Below are 13,168 nucleotides of genomic sequence, written 5' to 3'. Positions count from 1 at the left end.
TGCCTAGAAGTCCACCGGTTGGAGGACAAGTTCGATGGCCTCGAGCTCAATCACAGCCTAAGGCGCCTCAACGAGGCTGCTGACGCGCTTGCGAAAGCAGCATCCAGCTGAGAGACGGTACCAATGGGCATCTTCGCCAGCAACCAGCACAAGCCCTCGGTTTGTTCTGAGGGATTGGAACAAGGCAGTGATAGTCCATCCAATCTAGACCCGGGGGTTGACCAATTGTCGGCTCCATCCGGCCCTAAAGTTATGGAGCCCGAAGAGGACCCAGCGATAGAGCCCGACCCTCTGGTTGACTAGAGGACGCTCTACCTCGACTACCGCCTCCATGATACGCTACCGATGGACAAGATGGAGGCTCAACGGCTCACACGTCGCACCAAGTCCTTTGTTCTTGTGGAGGGCGAACTCTACAAGCAAAGCCACACTAGGATCCTACAGCGCTGCATCCCCATCGAACAGGGGAAGCATTTGCTGAGCGATATCTACGGTGGGGTCTACGTCACCATGCCGTGCCTAGAACCATGGTCAGAAATGTGTTCCGATAGGGCTTCTACTGGCCCACCGCTATAGCTGATGCCGAGTAGATCGTGCGCACCTACGAAGGGTGTTAGTACTACGCTTGGCGGATTCACCTACCGGCCCAAGCACTCCAGACGATTCCTATCACATGGCCATTCGTGGTCTAGGGGCTTGATTTGGTTGGACCTCTCAAGAGGGCACCTAGAGTCTATACCCACTTGCTTATCACCATAGACAAGTTCACAAAAGTGGATAGAAAGCTCGGTCGATCTCCACGATCAAATCCAAACAAGCCATGTTGTTCTTCCTCGACATCGTCCATCACTTCGAAGTCCCAAACTCCATCATCATGGACAACAACACATAGTTCACTAGGAAGAAGTTCCTCCAATTTTGCGATGAACATCACATCGCGTCGACTAGGCCTCCATAGCGCACCCCCAAATGAATGGGCAGGTAGAACGCACAAACGGCATGGTCCTACAGGACCTCAAACCTAGGATCTTCAACCGGTTGAACAAGTTTGGCTCTGGAATCTGAGGATGACCCCTAGTCAGGCCATCGACTACACACCATTCTTCATGGTCTATGGTTCCGAAGCCGTCCTCCCAACCGACCTCGACTATGGAGCACCAAGGGTCAGGGCGTACGACGAACAAGGAGCCACGACATCCCTCAAGGACACCATGGACCAACTAGACGAAGCATGTGACATTGCCCTCCTCTGCTCGGCCAAGTACCAGTAGGCATTAAAATGATACCACATCCATCAAGTACGGGGTCAGGCCTTCAACGTCAGAGATCTGGTTCTCCATCTCGTCTAGAGAAACAAGGATCGCCACAAGCTCTCCCCACCATGGGAGGGACTGTACGTCGTCGCGGAGGTGCTCTAGCTAGGCGCCTACAAGCTGAAGACCATCGATGGCAAGGTCTTCACCAATGCCTAGAACATCAAGCCGCTATGTCGCTTTTACCCTTAATAAACACACACTTTCTCTTTATCAGTTTTGTTATCCAACTCCTTGATTTATAGTGACATCCGACCCCAGCAACGGCAAGGGGTCGGATCTCACTCAGGGGCTAATATGAGCATATCTATCTGGCAAACATTTTTGGTGCCTTTCCCCCTTTTTATGTTAGGACCAAGGAGCTAGGTTTACAGGAACAAGCTCTGAGTATAACTGGTCGGACTACGGGATACCTATGCCCTAGTGGCTACAGTGTCTTTGCTCACCAGCGTAATTAGAATTGGCCCTCCCGCACTCCAAGCTTTTATGACCTTAACAACGAAAAGGGTCAGAATGCATTAACTCTTTATGCAAAAAGGGGAGAAGAGGTAAGAGACCGTTTGCTACACCAAAATTCAAGAGCTTGTCCATTTATAACAAGTTTTCTCTACTTGGCTTATCTGCCTAGCTAAATTCTTGCGCATGATGTTCTCGTTCTCTATTTCCACAGGAAAAACTTGTCTCAATAGGTAAACACGAGTCGATTGGATGGCTTTACCACTAACAAGAAACAAGTAAGGAGCAGACAGGATCATGCTCATATCCACTGGAAGCATTCCGAACCCATCACTCTTACAATTGAGGTAAAACTAGTGCCTAGGTCGATCGAATGGCTCATAACCGCCACCGAGAGACGAGCACCCTTACTTACTTACTTTACGTATTAATTTCGATACCAAGCCTTCGACCCTAGCAATGGTAGGGGATCGAACATCGCTTGGGGGGCTGGCGAGAGTGTCCATTCGCTAGACATTTCTCTTTGCTCGACCTCTCCTTACGTTTAAAAACTGGAGGCACGGTGTACGGGCGCAAAAACTTTGAGTAAACCTGGTCGGACCGCTAGGCCCCTATGCCCCAGCGGCTACGATATTTTTTCCCACTAGCGCGATCAGAGTCTTTGTCTCTGCACTCTAAACCTAAACCTCGACCTTCCCAGGAAGGGTATGTAGGGGCCTACCTACAGAATCTCCATCAACGAGAGGCTGTCAGGTCGCCCAAATCGATCAAATAGCTCAGGCCGCTATCGAATGATAGATACAGAAGAATGGGAGGCTCGTGTAGGTTACATAGGGCCCCGTCATGAACATCGGACCCAAACCCCGCACGGACATATCCGGTAAGAACTCCCAGAACCCGTCACTCGTGCCATCAAGGTAACATTACCGACCCTCGCTATTTCTTTATATGATCATTCATTCAATCATTCATCTCATACATCCAAGCATCGCATATGCGATTGCTGCATCACAACGCTTCACGTCGCATCACGAAGTGGTAGTCGTCTCATTTGATATGAGCGGTAACCGACCAAGGTTCGAAGGTCGGCCCATGAAGGGCTTGAGGCCACCTCATATCAAATAGAGCCAGGGGAGAAGAACCGAGATGAGCCCCAGCAGCCTTGCCTGACCCCGCTCAGAAGCAGACAGGGACATCTCTACCTTTCTCGTTTGATTCTAACCTCAAGCCAAGCCCACAGAATCTCCATCGAGGAGAGGCCAACGGGCCACCCAAACCTATCGAACGACTCGGGCATCTACTGGGAGGTGGGTTATGAAGTAGTGGAATGCCACATGAGGGCTCTATCAACCCCGTCAGCGGATGATAGACCCAGATTCCACTCGAACATGCCCGTTAGTGAGCTCACTGAGCGTGACACTCGAGCCATCGAGGCAAGTGTCGTTAGCTCAGCCCCTCTGGTTGCGGAAATCGAGGATAGGGTGATGCATGAAATACGGCCAACACCTATCAAACCCCACGGGCTCAGGGGCTTGAGCCGCATGATCCTAGATTGAGAGACCAAGGTTTGAAGGCTGGCTCGTGAAGGGCCTGAGGCCGCCTCGTGTCGAACAAAAGCCAGGGGGAAAATGCAGATGAGCCCCAATGGCCTTCGCCCATCCCGCCTAGAAGCGGACAAGATCATCTCAACCTTCTCATTTGATCCAAACCTCTAGCCGAGCCCATAGACTCCCCATTGAGGGGGAATCTATTAGAAGGCGGGTTAAGGAGCAATGGAATGACCTCCGAGGGCTTTACTGACCGCGTCATAAGCGACGGAACCGGATTCTGTTCGAACATGCCCGTCAGCAACCTCAATGAGCATGTCACTCGAGCCATTGAGGCAAGTGACATTAACTCAACCCCTCCGATTGTGGAAACTATGGACGGGGTGACAGTCACAAAAAATGAACCGACCCTCGACCGAATCCCCGCTATGCGTGGGGCCTTAAGGAAAGTTGGACTTGCGAGGAGACCGAACGCTTGGGCGTAGAACAATAGCTAAGATCCTAGGGAGGGGGTACGTGCGAATACAAGAGATTCTTTTTCTTACTAAGTTTTGCTATCCTCTCCTTGTTTTTTAGTGACATCCAACCCCAGCAACGACAAAGGGTCAGATCTCACTTGGGGGCTGATAAAGGTATAAGTACACCTTTTCTGAATCAATCGCCACATCAGACCTCTTCCTCACGCTAAGCCTAGCGGCAAGGTTTGGGGAAACGAATAAATTGATCATCCCTGGTTAGACTGCAAAAGGCCTACGCCTTGGTGACTACGGTGTCTTTGCTCACCAGCGTGTTTAAAGTTCCACCCTTACACCTCGGGCCCTACAGTCTTAATGAACGGAAGGGTTGGAATACGTGAGCCCATTTTTCGCATATAAAAAGGGAAGAAAACAAGTTTAATCAGACAAAACAAAAAGACAAAATTGTTTTTAAGATACAAAAGGGTCGGGACTTGTCCATAGATTACAATAATGCTCATCCAACCTATTTGACTATATCCCCTCTAGGGGAGAACTATGTGTTCAACTTTGTCTGCCAGGTTCCGTGCGAGAGGCGCCATCGCTGTCTCTATCTCATCCAGCTCAGAGGCTTTGTAGCCAGGCACGAAGCCAAGGCTCATCGCCTCCAAGTCAATACTGCCTGCGTAATGAGAGCGGGCGATGGCGAAGGCTTGGGCGATCCTAGAGCAAAGAGCTTCCCTCTCGAGCTGGCACACCCACGTCATGATATCTATGGCACGGGCCGCAAGCGAGCTGGTCCCCTTTGGCCGCACCACCTCTAGATCGTCATAGACCACTCCGAGGGTAGTGCTCAGGAGATCATGCTCGTCGCTCTCCGCCTAAAGGTTCCCCCGTGCCTCGGTGAGCTCCATGACCAGCCCGGCGGAGATGCTCTTGACCTCTAGCCTTCGGGTTGCCACAGTTCCAAACATGGCCTGGAGGGAGCCAAACCTCTACTGTGCCTCATCGCACTCTCAGACGTCCTGGTCGTGCTCCCCGCGGGCCTCGCCGCGCTTTGAGCAGAGCCTCTCCACGGTCTGGCGTAGCTTGTCTCGCTCCTTATGTAGCTGGGCAACCACCTCGGCATCTAGGTTCGCCCTCTGCTGTAGGGTCACAAATCTCTCCTCGGCTCCTAGCTTGAGCTCCCGCTCCTTCTCTACCTCGGCTAGGAGGTCGAGGATCTGCTGTCAGGTCTCGGCATCCCTCTAGAGCAACTCGTCCCGCTCCTTCTAGACTCTGGTGGCCTCCTCCTCATCTTGTCGCACCCTCGCCGATAGTTCCTCAAATGCCTTCTCGGCCTCCTTCGTGTCCCGATGGGCCCCGACCTCCCACAGCCGGAGACTGGCTGCCTCCTCGGCCAGGGGAGTCGGCTCGGCCATCCTCTGTTGGGTGGCAACAAGCTAAGTAGACACATGCCCACGCATCTGGGCCTCTTCGATGAGGCGGTCCTAGCTTTCCTTTCGCTCACGAAGGAACAGGGATTTCTCCCGACTGTGAGTGATAAGGGACTGAAGAAAAGAAGATGGTTAGAACACAAAAATACATAAAAGAAAGAAGAGGGCAAAAAGCAAGATTAAGTGAATACCTGGCCAGTGGGAATGATGATGTCGCGCAGGGTGCCCCTAGCCTGGTTTAGAGCTTCCAGCATGGCCGATATCCCCTCATTGAGACCCTCCCGCTCTATGCTCTCAGTAGCATCATCGAGCGAAAAGAGTGTTGACGTCGGGTCCCGCGGATCTATCCACTAGAGCATAGGCTCACCCCATGCGGGCGAGTGACTGCCTCCCAATGCTAGGGCCAAGGATGACTCCCCGCTGGTCCTCTCCACCACTGCCACGATGCTCGGGGACCCCTTGGCTGTGTCCCCTTCATTCGGCCCATGTCGAGAGCCATCATTTGGGCCGCTAGAGGTGCGGGTTGCGCCATTGCCTTAGGCACCGCCACAGTGGCATCTGGCTGTGACCCGCCTGTCATGGCCACCACCACCTCCACCTACCTTGGTGGGGCCTCGTCTGGCTACGTTGCGCTCGCCGAGGTCGGTGCCATGAGCGTAGTCAGAAGCTCCGACCAACCATTCGTCGGCAGCGGCACTGCCTCCATCACCGGTTCTTCAGCGACCTCTAAGGACGTCCTTCAAGCCCCCGTACCCGCTTGTCCCGCCGAGGGCACGGGTGACACCGTGGGCGGCGCCTGATCGCCCAATGAGGCAGTAACGCTGGCACCACTCCCGCCCAAAATGGGTGCGACGTCAACCGACGGCCGCCGCCTCGCCTGAATGGCGATGCTCTTCTTAGGCGCCAGCGCCAAAGAGTTGCCCCAACTTAGGACGCTGTAAGAAACAAAAGGCGTAAGTCACGTTAAAAATAGAGAAAAATAGAGAAAACAAAGGAGTCAATGACTTACATCGGCGCTGTTGGGCGGAGGATACGTTTGAGGGACGAACCCCTAGGTCCTTGCTCCACCTCATTGGGGTAGGGCCGTTTGGAGCCTGCCCCCTGCTCTTGGGCAAAGGGTCTCACCTCCCTTGCATCTTGGGGCATGGCGGCGGAGCCACTCCCCTCCATCAGCACCTCGGGCACGGCGGTAGATCCGCCCACCCCGGCTGGATCTTGGGGCACGGTAGCGAAGCCACCCCCTCCACTGGCACGTCGGGCATGGCGGAAGATCCACCCACCCCTGATGGCTCTTGAGGTGCAGCAGCAAGGCCACCCCCCCTCCGCTGGCACCATGGGCATGGCGGTGGATCCACCCACCCTTGCTAGTTCTAAGGATGGGCCGATGATTCGGCCCACCTCCTCCAGCCTCATAGATTCGCCTCCCCTGCATGGAATGAGAAGGGTCCCTGCAAGGACGAGTGGATATCTATCAGTGTATCCTTGCTCTCTAGGTCATCCCACTCAGTGTCAGCAACTACCTCGTCGTCATCATCGTCACTGTTCGTGTCCTCCCCTCGCTCCCATGCCCGTAGCTTCTGTTGCTTCTTCCTCCTCTCATCCTCCTTCGCCTTCCGCTGTCGCTCGGCCTCGACACGGTTGGCCGCCATCATGAATGGGTCCTTTGGCAATGGAGCTGGGTGATCTATAAGGACGAGTTTCTTTGGTTGATCCCCCTATCTCAATATCAGCATCATGAGGTCAGGAGTTCAATTAAAAAGGAGGCACGAGGAAAGAAAACTTACGAAGATGATGTACCCTGGTTCTGGTCGCATTGGGGGTGCCTCAGCACCGGATACACAAACTCGAGGACAGCGCCGACATTGTCCCATGAAGGCTACATCGCCTCCTTGATGTGCTGCGTTACTTCAGAGGGGGAGAGCGCTCCCTCGGCGAGTGCTGTCCCATCGAGTGATGCCTCGGGCACCATCATGTGTAGGGGAAGCGCGCGCCTCATCAGCGGCACCACCCTCCTCATATGGTAGGCGTCGATGATGCCAGACCCTTTCAGGCCCCTCTCCTTCAAGATTTGGAGGGCGGTGAGGTGGTCCCGGATCCTCTTCTTGTCCTTCTCCAGGACTCCCCACTTCCTCCACGAGTCTAGGACCTCTTCGATGAGATGCCTAGTGAACTCTGGTAGGGGGATGGCCACATCGTTCTTGATGTAGAACCAATACGAATGCCACCCCTTGTTGGAGGTCGACAGACGCATTGCCGGGTATTCGCCGACCCAGTTGTTGCGGAGTTGGATTCCAGCGCATCCCATTGACGTGCTCAGCTCCTGCTTCTTCTCCCACTTCTTCAGGAGGGTGACAGCGAAGAAGTACCACCACAGGTCAAAGTGGGGACTGATCCTCAAGAATCCCTCACACATGGCAACGAATGCCACAATGTGCTGGATTCCATTAGGATTGAGGTGCTGCAGCTCCACCTTGTTGTAGTGCAGTAGTCCCCGAATGAATTTGTGAGCGGTGGTGGCGAACCTTCGCTCATGAAAGTGAGCAAAGGACACAACATAACTGTCGGGCGGCGACGACACATCCTCGTCACCAGGCAGCCGCCACTCCTCGGCGGCGGTCCGCGTGCAGAGAAGACCATGGTAGATGAGGCCCTCTAGGCGCTGGAGGGTGATATCAGAGTGGCACCACGGCTCCATTGGAAAGATTGGGGTGGGTGGATATGAATTCAACGACGGCTGAGATGCGGATACAGGGAGCTTAGGCGATTGGCAGCAGAGGTTGCAGATGCAAAGGCAAGGAGGCAAAGTACGAAACCCTAGGGGCGAACCCTTTGGTTTTATAGGGGCAGCGGATACGAGGAAACCAACCATCCACCTAGATATCTACGCCTGCCATGATCCGTCACCATGTCACGTCGTGGGATATGCGCCCACAATCCCTATCCTTTCCCTCTGAAGACGCGCCGGACGTTTCGCCTCCTTGGGCGGACCAGGACTCTTTACCAGCAAAAGGAATACGGGTCGAAAAGCATTTCTCTGACCCGCCTAGGCCTAGGAGTTTGAGGGCTGGCCCATCAACAGTTTCGATGGCCGCCCCAAGGCACCCTTACAACAAGGGATGGGCCCGCAAGTGTCCAGAACTTAGGCACATGAGCGTCATGGGAGTCTCGGCCCTCAAACGAGTCTCAGCCAGTCTAACCCTGGCTGGACCCCCCACGAATGGGATACTGGGATCCCAGTTGAACTATCTAGCTAAACAACCACCAAATCTCATGACCATACCCACGAAGGGTCCAACCTCGGCGAAGAAGAAATCACCATCTTTAGGGCATGCCGTGGGCAACAATAGAGGGTCAGGGCTCTTAGAATCCTCTCTTTCAAAAAACCCTCCGAAGGAGTATCCTACTCCTCCGTAGGCTCAGGGGCAACACCCACCGGTGCGCTCACGCGCACCCGCAGGCAAGTCAAAAAATCCCCCAGGCAATTCTACTCGAATCGTCCGGGGGTTCAGGGGCTACTATCGGGGACCAATATTAGGGTACTCGAAGAGGAGGAGCTAATGACCGTCAAGATTTATTCATCCATGCGATCGAGAGCGCGACTACACCGCTTGTCGAGTCACTCCTCGTCCATCCACCGAGACCATTGGCCTCGCCTCAAGCTGACTCCCGAGGGCTGGCTCCACCTTACTCGATGTCTGAGGGCAGGCGCTGTCTCGTTCGATCCCTGGGGGCTGGCTCTGCCTCGCTCGATGTCCGAGGGCTGGCTCTGCCTCGCCCAACATCCGAGGGCAGACTCCGCCTCGCCCGATGTCCGAGGGCTAGCTCTATCTCGCTCGATGTCTGGGGGCTAGCTCCGCCTCGCCCGATGTCTGGGGGCTAGCTCTGCCTCTCCGCCTCGCCGTCCGAGGGATGGCTCCGCATCGCCTGATGTCTGCGTGCTGCTCCTTCATAACTACGTGCGCAGATAAGGCAGGGCACTCAAGTCAACCGCAATACTGAGGACCATACCCTGCATGCCTGTAGGAAAGTACCATCAAGATATGATAAGACGGGCGCTTTAAGCCCTTCTAGGCATGTCAGAGCTCAAATAGTGTTGTAGACGCCGACATTTGTCTTACAGTGTTGTGGGTGCCACCATTTACCCTCGGGCACGGGTCCTGACGGAAGCATACAACAACCACTATGGTCTAGGAGGAAACTCACATCATCTATAGTATGGGATGTGCGGTCACTGCGCCGTCTGCTCCCCATAGGGTCGTGGATCAACACCCTAGTCCATCGCGTCACCCGCTAGGGTGGGATGGGACGTGACCACTTGTTGACAAAGCCAAAACATGGCATCATCAGCGGACAGACACCTAGCGCGACCCTATCAGGATCAGCGGACATGCACCCAGCATGGAGCTATCCCTGGCACCGTCTGCCGTGTCAGCGGGGCTCGCTCAGAGGAAAAGGAAGACCCAGCACCTTTGATGGACCTCCTTTGCCTCTGGTTTTTCTTTTTTCTCCCATCTATAATCCCTGCTCTCTCTTGGCCTATAAAAGGGAGGACAGGGCACCCCACTATGGGGGACCGATTGATTTAAGATATCATGCATCACATCACACATAGCTGAGCATCAATCAAGCTCTCAGTGCCCATTCGACATTTCCATCAGAGACTTGGGACCTGTCCCTCTCTCGCCCGTTTGTAACCCCTACTATGAACTTTGCAGTGCTAATAACACAAGCAACAGCCACGAACTGGACGTGGGGGCATTCTGCCCAAACCAGTATAAACCTTGTGTCTTTTAGCACATCATCCGGGTCCAACGCGTAATAACACAAATTTACTCATTGATGTTTACTCGAAACACCGACACTTCTCCATATCCATAAAATTCATATTCAGAGCGGATCAGAGCAGAGAATTATCTATACCACTTGTGCTTTTGCATTGTAAGTAGTTGTAGGTCTGTGGATAATCATGCAGTGATTTTTGAAATCAAATGATTTTTGAAATCTAATTATAGTACCAACTTTTCATGGCTTTGGTACCTGATTTCACTGGTTCTGAAGGGCCTTTCTTTCTATTTTTGGGTGGGCGCCCTCACATTTTCTTCACTCTAGGAGGCAATGGCTTTGGATTTGGAGATACTGGACAGGCTTACTCCTGCTCTACGGGTTGCAGCACATGCTGATATGTCCAAAGACTTGCCAAAATCTGCAAGTGTGTTGTCTAGTCTCAAAGTGTGTTAACGGAGTGAGCTACTGTGGTAGACGACGTCAGACAGAGAACGAAATCAAACCAAAATTGAAAATTCAAGGACTAAACCGACCTTTTTGATAGTTGAGGGACGAACTTGACCTTTGGATGAAAGTTCAAGGACGGATATGACTATTTCGCCTTATTTTTATTTGACTTTACATTCCAGCAAAATGAATTCTTCAATTTTTTCCTATACCCCAACCAATTAACCTTTCACTTAATATTCCTATGTTTTACAATTCTTTATTTTACACATGCATCCCTGTACTATTCCTACCTTTTTCCCCTATTCCTATGTTCTTTTAATTCTTGTATTCCAAAGGAGCCATAAACTGTTAGAATAATAGGCAATTTCCATGTCATTTTAATTCCATAAATTAACAGCATGATGATGACATATAAAGAAATATTAATCATTGAAATCATGATATCGATTATATCCATGGTGAAAATACATGCTAGATCATGTATCATATGAAACATATGAAGATCAAAAACATATGAACTTGATTCATGAATCATAACAGAGAGAAACTGGCATGATATACATCTCATATTTGCAACAAGCATAAGGCTACATATGAAGCAACATGACTGTAAAAAGAAAACACATACGCAGAGCATATATTTGGCAGAAACAGACATACGACATCTTATAAAATGACAAGACTGGATATATGAAACAAACTGATGGCAACATATGGAACAACACATATGAATTGCTGAAACATGTAGAAAGTAAAATAGAGAGAAGATGAAACGATCATACCCTCCTGTCCGCAATTCCGAAGTTCTAGCATTCGACATGCTGTAGGAGAAGAAAATGTTTCCTCGAGGAAGGAGACGCCGGTGATCAGGAAGAAGACGACGTACGGAGATGGAGACTCTTGGGCAGTCGCGTAGACGCTCCCCAAAAAACTAATTGCCGATCCCCCGAGCAAGGTCCCGAACGACAAGGGCTTTGGGGGCACCTGCCCTCTCGCTTCTCCGTGCGCGCAGAGTTACGAGATGAGGAAAGCCATCGAGCAACTGAATTGTGTTTCCGGAATGTGTTCTCTCTTTTAACTGGAGTTGGAAGACTCGCAGGGGAAGCTGAGAGGCCTCGGAGGCATGCGCCAGGAAGACAGAAAGACCCCCCCGGGAGATCAGGAGTCAGGCCGACTTGGAGCTGAAAACTCCTGTGGTTAGTGGGTGCTCAAAAGTTAACACGCCACGCCACGCCCACCTGCCTGCCTGCCTGCCTGCCTCGCCTCGCCACGCCCTGGCCCGAGCCCGAGCCCGAGCCCGAGCCCGACCCAGCCGACGGCGGCAGCGGCGCGCATGCGCGCGTGTGGCACGCCTTTGTCCGTTTCTCAACTTCTCAAATTAGACGGATCAATTCCAATCATTTAAGTCGAGTCAACGTCCTTTTAACTTCCAATCCGGTACAAATAATAATACCCACAATTACAAGCCATAGAGTTATTGATTTATTAGATATATAAATGGGCCTAGCCCATAATAAATCCAACAATCCCCACCAAACTCTAGGGTTTGTAACTGTATAGTTATAGAATCACAATTCTTTGATATACCAGTGTTTCGATGGAGACTGTTAAGTTGAACATCTACCTAGAACAAGAGTTTCACTCAGTCACAACTAAACAATGGACTATGCCTTGAATTGACAGTTTTGTGTGAGGTGAGATTCACTCAAGTCCTTTGCTGGTACTAGGTTGCACCAAGCATCCCCGCTGTTTGAAGCATATAAGTCACACTTCTATGCCTTTCATGAGTGTTTAGGGATAACCTAGGTCCCATAGACTGTGACCAGTAGTCTGACTCATATAGGTGTACTTCTCAAAAGATGTTCTGTAGGACAACATCTCATCTTTATAAGACTCTCGGAATACATTAAGGTAAATACGATCCTGCCTTACAGAAGGAAAGATATGCATCAGAGATAGGTTCGTAGGGAACTTTCCTCTCAATCTACTCATAGCTTGTTTCACCACTCTACTTCACGGGATCTCCGATCACATAGAGCAGGTTTCCACTGCAGTAGATTTTCACGTGGGTCTCATACCCATCTCTCGATGCACTTTCTATCACATTTTGTGACAGTCCCTTAGTGAATTGATCTACCAGATTATTCGACGTGTGGACATAGTCCAACGTTATAACTCTGGAGGTTTTCAACTTTCTAACAGTCTTTAATCTTCTTTTAACATGCCTTGTGGACTTCATGTTATTCCTGGAACTGTTGACCTTTGTAATCACAGTCTGGTTGTCACAATTCATTGAGATAGCCGGTATCAGTTTTTCAACTACCGGTAAATCCAACAGGAAATCACGAAGCCACTCGGCCTCAGCTCCAGCAGTGTCCAATGCAGTGAGTTCTGCTTTCATTGTAGACTTCGTTAAGATAGTCTGCTTGCAAGACTTCCAGGAAACAGCGCCACCTCCAAGCAGAAACACATATCCGCTCATGGCATAAAGCTCATCAGCATCAGAAATCCAGTTGGCATCACAATAGCCTTCCAGCACTTTTGGATGTCCAGTATAATGAATACCATAAGTCATAGTACCTTTTAGATAACACAACACTCTCTCAAGAGCACGCCAGTGATCATCTCCCGGGTTTGACACAAACCGGCTTAGCTTGCTCACAGCATAAGAGATATCAGGCCTTGTCGCACTCGCAAGATACATGAGTGATCCAATGATCTGGGAG

This window comes from Miscanthus floridulus, chromosome 10, assembly GCF_019320115.1.
Source record: "Miscanthus floridulus cultivar M001 chromosome 10, ASM1932011v1, whole genome shotgun sequence".
In the NCBI taxonomy this organism is placed as follows: Eukaryota; Viridiplantae; Streptophyta; class Magnoliopsida; order Poales; family Poaceae; genus Miscanthus; species Miscanthus floridulus.
The sequence above is the reverse complement of the archived record's forward strand: the minus strand, read 5'-3'. Positions refer to the sequence as shown.